The sequence below is a fragment of the Oncorhynchus tshawytscha genome, linkage group LG02 (assembly GCF_018296145.1).
Source record: "Oncorhynchus tshawytscha isolate Ot180627B linkage group LG02, Otsh_v2.0, whole genome shotgun sequence".
Classification (NCBI taxonomy): domain Eukaryota; kingdom Metazoa; phylum Chordata; class Actinopteri; order Salmoniformes; family Salmonidae; genus Oncorhynchus; species Oncorhynchus tshawytscha.
This window is the reverse complement of record NC_056430.1, coordinates 59601153-59607876: the sequence shown is the minus strand read 5'-3', so window position 1 is coordinate 59607876 and position 6724 is coordinate 59601153.

The window sequence follows — 6724 nt, the reverse complement described above, 5'->3', positions numbered from 1 at the left end:
AGCAGTTGTTGTTGGGGGTTAACTTGCTCAAGGGCAGAAAGGCATATATATATATATCTTTTTTTTTTTTTTTTTTTTTTTTTTTTACAATAGCCACAGCCTTCCACTAGCCTACGCAGCATCATCTGGATAGGTGTGCAACAAAAGTTCAACATTCACCTTCTGTTACCATTTCTGTCAAGCCGTCTACGCATACAGTTTGACGCATACGTTCGACAAATCCCACGAACGCACCGCAACTGCCTCTGCAACGCAACGCAATGCTGCAAGGCAAACGCAGCGTTTAATTGGAAACGAATGTAATTCTGCTGTACCAAATTGCAATGACACTGTCGGTGTGTTCGAATACGTTCTGTGTGGTCCATACAGTACGATGGGATTGATTTATCGAATGTATGCATCAAACTGTAAGTGCATTGGTGTAAAGTAATTCATTAATAATACTTGAAAGTAGTTCTTAAGGAGTTTTTGGGGGATATCTGTACTTTACTATTTATATTTTTGACATCTTTTACTTCACTACATACCTAAAGAAAATTATATACTTTTTACTCCATACATTTACCCTGACACCCAAAAGTACTCATTACATTTTGAATGCTTAGCAGGACAGGACAATGGTCTAATTCACACACTTATCAAGAACATCCCTGGTCATCCCTACTGCCTCTGATCTGTTAGACTCACTAAACACAGGATTCATTTGTAAATTATGTCTGAGTGTTGGAGCGTGCCCCTGGCTATACATACATTTAAAAAACAAGAAAATGTTGCTCTCTGGTTTTCTTAATATAAGGAATTTGAAATGATTTATACTTTTACTTTTGGTGCTTAAGTATATTTTAGCAATTACATTTACTTTTGATACTTAAGTATATTTAAAATCAAATACTTTTAACCTCTTTGATACTTTTAAACATTTACTCAAGTCGGATTTTATTGGGTTTACTTTCCCTTTTACTTGAGTGTTGAATAATGGCTACGAAAGAGGTGGCTGTCGTTTTACAATCCTGTAAGCAATTGTGCTATTGTGTATGTTTTTTGTGTTATTTGTATCTTATTTTGCACCTCATGTTTCTGCCACTGTGTCTTATGACCGAAAATAGCTTCTTGATATCAGGGCAGCGATTAGTCACCCCGTACTGGAGGAATCTTTCTTCAATGAGTCGGACAGGAAGGATTTACTTCGGACACCAGACAGGGCCCTCATCCCCATCATTCTCAGGAGGAAAAGACGGAGATATCATGGACGACGGTCCGGGTGCCTTGTAAGGATCCATCACAGAGAGGGTAATCTACCATCACCATCGGTCCTATTAGCCAACGTACAATCAATCGATAATAAAATAGACGAACTACGAGCACGTATATGCTACCAACGGGACATTAAAAACTGTAATATCTTATGTTTCACCAAGTCGTGGCTTAACGACGACATGATTAACTGGCGTGTTTTAAGCTTTTTTCAGCAGGATAGAACAGTGGCCTCTGGTAAGACAAGGTGATATGTATATTTGTAAACAACAGCTGATAAGCTGTAGACCATAACTCTCTAGGTAGATTGTTTCATCTCTAGAGACATTACCTCTCTCATCGTCACTCAATGGCTAGGTTTACCTCCACTGTATTCACATCCTACCATACAGTTGTCTGTACATTATGCCTTGAATCTATTCTTCCGGTGCCCAGAAACCTGCTCCTTTTACTCTCTGTTCCGAATTCACTAGACGACCAGTTCTTATAGCCTTTAGCCGTACCCTCAGCCTACTCCTTCTCTGTTCCTCTGGTGATGTAGTGGTTAATCCAGGCCCTGCAGTGCCTAGCTCCACTCCCATTCCCCAGGCTCTCTCATTTGTTGACTTCTGTAACCGTAAAAGCCTTGGTTTCATGCATGTTAACATTGGAAGACTCCTCCCTAAGTTTGTTTTATTCACTGCTTTAGCACACTCTGCCAACCCGGATGTCCTAGCCGTGTCTGAAATCTGGCTCAGGGAAGCCACCAAAAACCCTGAAATTTCCATCCCTAACTCTAACATTTTCCAACAAGATAGAACTGCCAAAGTGGGCGGAGTTGCTATCTACTGCAGAGTTCTATCATACTATCCAGGTCTGTGCCCAAACAATTTGAGCTTCTACTTTTAAAAATCCAACTTTCCATAAACAAGTCTCTCACCGTTGCCACAGACCACATTCTGCCGCCAGCTGTGCTCTGGACACCATATGTGAATTGATTGCCCCCATCTATCATCAGAGCTTGTACTGTTCGGTGTCCTAAACTGGGACATGCTTAACACCCCGGCCGTCCTACAATCTAAGCTAGATGCCCTCAATCTCACAAATTATCAGTGAACCTACCAGGTACCCCCCCCAAATCCGTAAACACAGGCACCCTCATAGATATCCTAACCAACCTGCCCTCTTAATGCACTTCTGCTGTCTTCAACCAGGATCTCAGCAATCACTGCTTCATTGCATGCGTCCGTGGTCAAAAGGCCACCCCGCATCACTGTCAAACGCTCCCGAAAACACTTTTTTTTATTAGACCTTTTATATAACCAGGCAAGTCAGTTAAGAACAAATTCTTATTTTCAATGACGGCCTAGGAACAGTGAGTTAACTACCTCATTAAACAGTTTGGGGTTCCCATGTGAATTTAATTAAATTTTTTCTAGTTTCAGAGAGCACAACACATCTTTCACCCAATATTTATAAGATGGGGGAGCTGCCATCTTCCAGTTCCGTAGTATTAGCCGTCAAGCTAAAAGAGTTGTATAAGCAACAGTGTCCGACTGGATTCTTGACAGGGCAGTACTCCAAAAAGGGCTCTAAGGGGAGACGGATGTATAACATTATCATATATATATCAGAGAAACATTTCAATATTAATTCCCAGAAACCTGACAGTTTATGACAGCCCCAAACATATGCAACAGTGTGGCTGGTTCCATTTTACATCTGACACAGGTAGGATCAAAATCAGAGAATATTGTCACGTTCTGACCTTTATTTCTGTTGTTTTGTATTTATTTAGTATGGTCAGGGCGTGAGTTGGATGGGCAGTCTGTTTGTTTTTCTATGATTTGGGGATTTGTATGTTTCGGCCTAGTATGGTTCTCAATCAGAGGCAGGTGTCATTAGTTGTCTCTGATTGAGAATCATACTTAGCCTGGGTTGCACTGTTTGTTTGTGGGTGATTGTCTATGTTAGTGGCTTGTGTCAGCACAGGTCTCATGTAGCTTCACGGTCGTTATTTGTTTATTGTTCCTGTCTTTGTGTTTGTTACACCAGATAGGGGTGTTTTTCGTTTTTTCACATTTCTTGTTTTGTATATTGTTCATTTATCATCTTCATTAAAGATGTATCACAATAACCACGCTGCGTTTTGGTCCACCTCTCCTTCAACAGAAGAAAGCCGTGACAAATATTCTTCCAAGTTTGGCCCCCGACCAGTGGATACGGTGAACCACCTTGAATTGAATGAGGCTGTGTCTAGTGCTAAAAGCGGACGAATGCACCCTGTGCAGCACAGATTCCCAGGCGTCTTCCCCAAGTCCCCCCCCCAAATCCTTTTCAGGCACCAAAGAAGGGTTCTGTAAGTCATGAATGATTGCATATACATCTGAAATTGCACCCCTAGGAAGCTTGTTCAGCTCCAATATGCTCTCTATAGCTGTATTCGCAGGCCTATGGAGAAATTCAGGTGTGTTAGCTCTGACAAAGTTCCTAGTCTGGAGATAGCGGAAAAAGTGGGATTGGGGGAGGTTGAACTTTTCCTGTAGCTGAGCAAAAGAGGAAAATGTATCATCAAAGAATAATTGGGCTAGTGAGGAGACGCCTAGTGAGTGCCAGATGGCAAAAGCCCCATCATTCAAAGATGGAGGAAATAAAATGTTATGATTAATTGGGCCTGATAGAGAAAAGCCTCGGAGGCTAAAGGCTCATCTCTTAGAGGGGGGGGGGGGCGAGGAAGAGGAGGAGAAGGTACAGACCGAAGATTCTGACTGGCAGTCTGAAGAAGAGAAAGCAAGAGGTAAGACTAGTGGCCATTTCTAAGGGTTTTTCGGTGTCACCATTTGGTGCTTACCTATGGATTTAAACCAAACTTTCCATACATATTTGCCCATGGAAGTGGTCAGAAAGGGACTTTTTGGACCTGAATGCCAAAACATTCAGCCTTTCCGGGAAACTGAAGGCGAGAGATGCTGCTTATAATCACGGTAAGGTGTCTGGGGACAATTGTATGGTTAAACAGTACAAATATGACCTACGCAGATCGAACCAGATGGCGAGACAAAAGTGGAGAGATAAAGTGGAGGATCAATTCAGCGGGTAGGCTATTAGGCGTATGTGGCAGGGGCTTCTAACGATCACGGATTAAAAAAATTAATCCAGCCACGTCGTGGACACCAACTCCGCCCTACTGGATGAACTAAACACCTTTTTCTTCGAGCAAAACTCTGAGTTGCCGAGGAGAGCCCCTGTGGACAACAGGAGCTATTTGTTTACGGTCTCCATGGAGTGGCATATGTAAGTCATTCAACCGTGTTAACTCTCGCAAGGCTTCCGGCCCAGATGGCATCCGTAGCCGCTCCCTCAGAGCATGTGCAGACCAGCTAGCTGTTGTGTTTTTGGAGATTTTCAATCTCTCTAGCTCAGGCCATTATCCCAATAGGTTTCAAGATGTCCACCATCATCTCAGTGCTCAAGAAAAGGAACTGAATGACTACCAACTCGTAGCACTCACATCCGTCGTTATAATAACTGCTTCGAGAGGCTAGTCAAAGACTATATCACCTTCTCCCTCCCTGACACGTTCAACCCTCTCCAATTCGCCTACCACCCGACAGATCCACCGACGATGCAATCACCATTGCTCTGCACACTGCCCTCACCCACCTGGACGGGAGGAATGCATATGTGAGGATGCTGTTCATCGACTACAGCTCGGCCTTCAATACCATAGTGCCCTCTAAGCTCCCCATAAAGCTCACAGTACTGGGACTGAACTCCATATGCAACTGGGCCTGGACTTTCTGGTGGAAATCCTACCTTTAACTAATAACGAGGAGAGGCAAAGTTGACAATCAATCAAGGTATTACTTTTATTAAAAACGTATTATAATAAGGAGGCTGGTCGCCCTACCCACACATGTGAAATGGAGTCAGAGCCTCTCGTTCAAAGAGTGTGTTACGAATCCCTTTTGGCCCGACAGTCTAGGGGGGATGGTAATGAGACCCGTAACATAGCTCATGCAAATTATAATTGTGACAAAGTAAAAGTGAGAACGAAATAACCACGACTACTGAAATCTACCGTCAAACTCAGGGTTTATTAATAAACACACAGTAATGGGGGGAGCAGGACCCAAGGAAAGAAACAATAAGTATTCAAAACACCCCTAAGCTAGACTAGCCTATTTTAACAACAGCTAACTAACTAACCAAAAATACAGTGGGTGGTCTGCCCAGTTCTAACTAGTGTATTTAACAAAGTCTACCTACGGGTAGTGTATGCCCATGGGCGACTTGTCTTGGTTTCCCCTTTTCCCACCAGCAATCAAACACAAACACCATAACCAAAAACAATACTCACAGGTGATGACAAAGTGCTATGGAGGTGCTCAAACAAAAGAGAGGTTAATACACAAAGAGAGAGTGAAACACAGAGACCTACAGACATGGCATTTACAGAGAGATTGAGCTCTAGAGCAAACAACTGACAGGGTTTTTAAACCAAGGGAAAGGAACTGCGATTGGGTAGGAAACAGGAGGAGGTGTGTCTTCTGATTGATGATTGGATTGGTGACTGATTGGGGAGTGATGATTTTCACCTGTGAGGGGAGAAGGAGAGAAAAGAACACAGGATACATACACACACACAGACACAGGATACCTGTATCCGTAACAGATTGCATGAGCATTTATATAGTTGAGCTACCCCATGCAAGCATCTGCAAAACATGTGACCCTATGCATGTGTATGTGTGTGTGTGTGAGGGGAGACAACTGGGTGAAAAGATTGCCTCAGTCTGTCTCAACTGAGTGAGGACAATAGGGGCCAGAACGACAGGAAGTCACTACAGACATACTTCCCCTAACAGTAGCTCAACGGTTCTCCCAAGTTGGACAAGCAAGCGCCTTTGACTGTCGGCCCAGATGATGTATGATTGTACTGGTCAAACACACACATACACAAAACATGAATCTTTCGCCCAGAAACAGGCTCCAAACATAACAACAGCTCTATCACTGGTGCGCAGAATATAAAACTTTTCTCTGTCCAGACATCATGGCCAGACATCATGGGGTCATTCTACACACACAGAACAGTTAGAACAGACCTCTATTAATGTGCACACACACAATCTTATGTGAGTTAGTTTCTTTATCAATCTCAAGCCCAATGCCGAGGCTTAAAGAAGGATATTTTAGTACACAAGCATTAGTAAGGTTTAACTTCAAAATGCCCTCACAACGTCCTGACAGGCCGCCCCCAGCTGGTGAAGGTGGGCAACATTACCTCCTCCACACTGATCCTCAACGCGGGGGCCCCACAAGGTTCCGTCCTCAGTCCCGTCCTGTGCTCCCTGTGTACCCACGAATGTGTGGCCTCGCACAGTTCCAACTCCATCTCCAAGTTCGCTGACGACACGACAGTAGTAGGCCTGATTACCAACAACGATGGAACTGCCTACAGGGAGGAGGTAGGTACTCTGACGGTGTG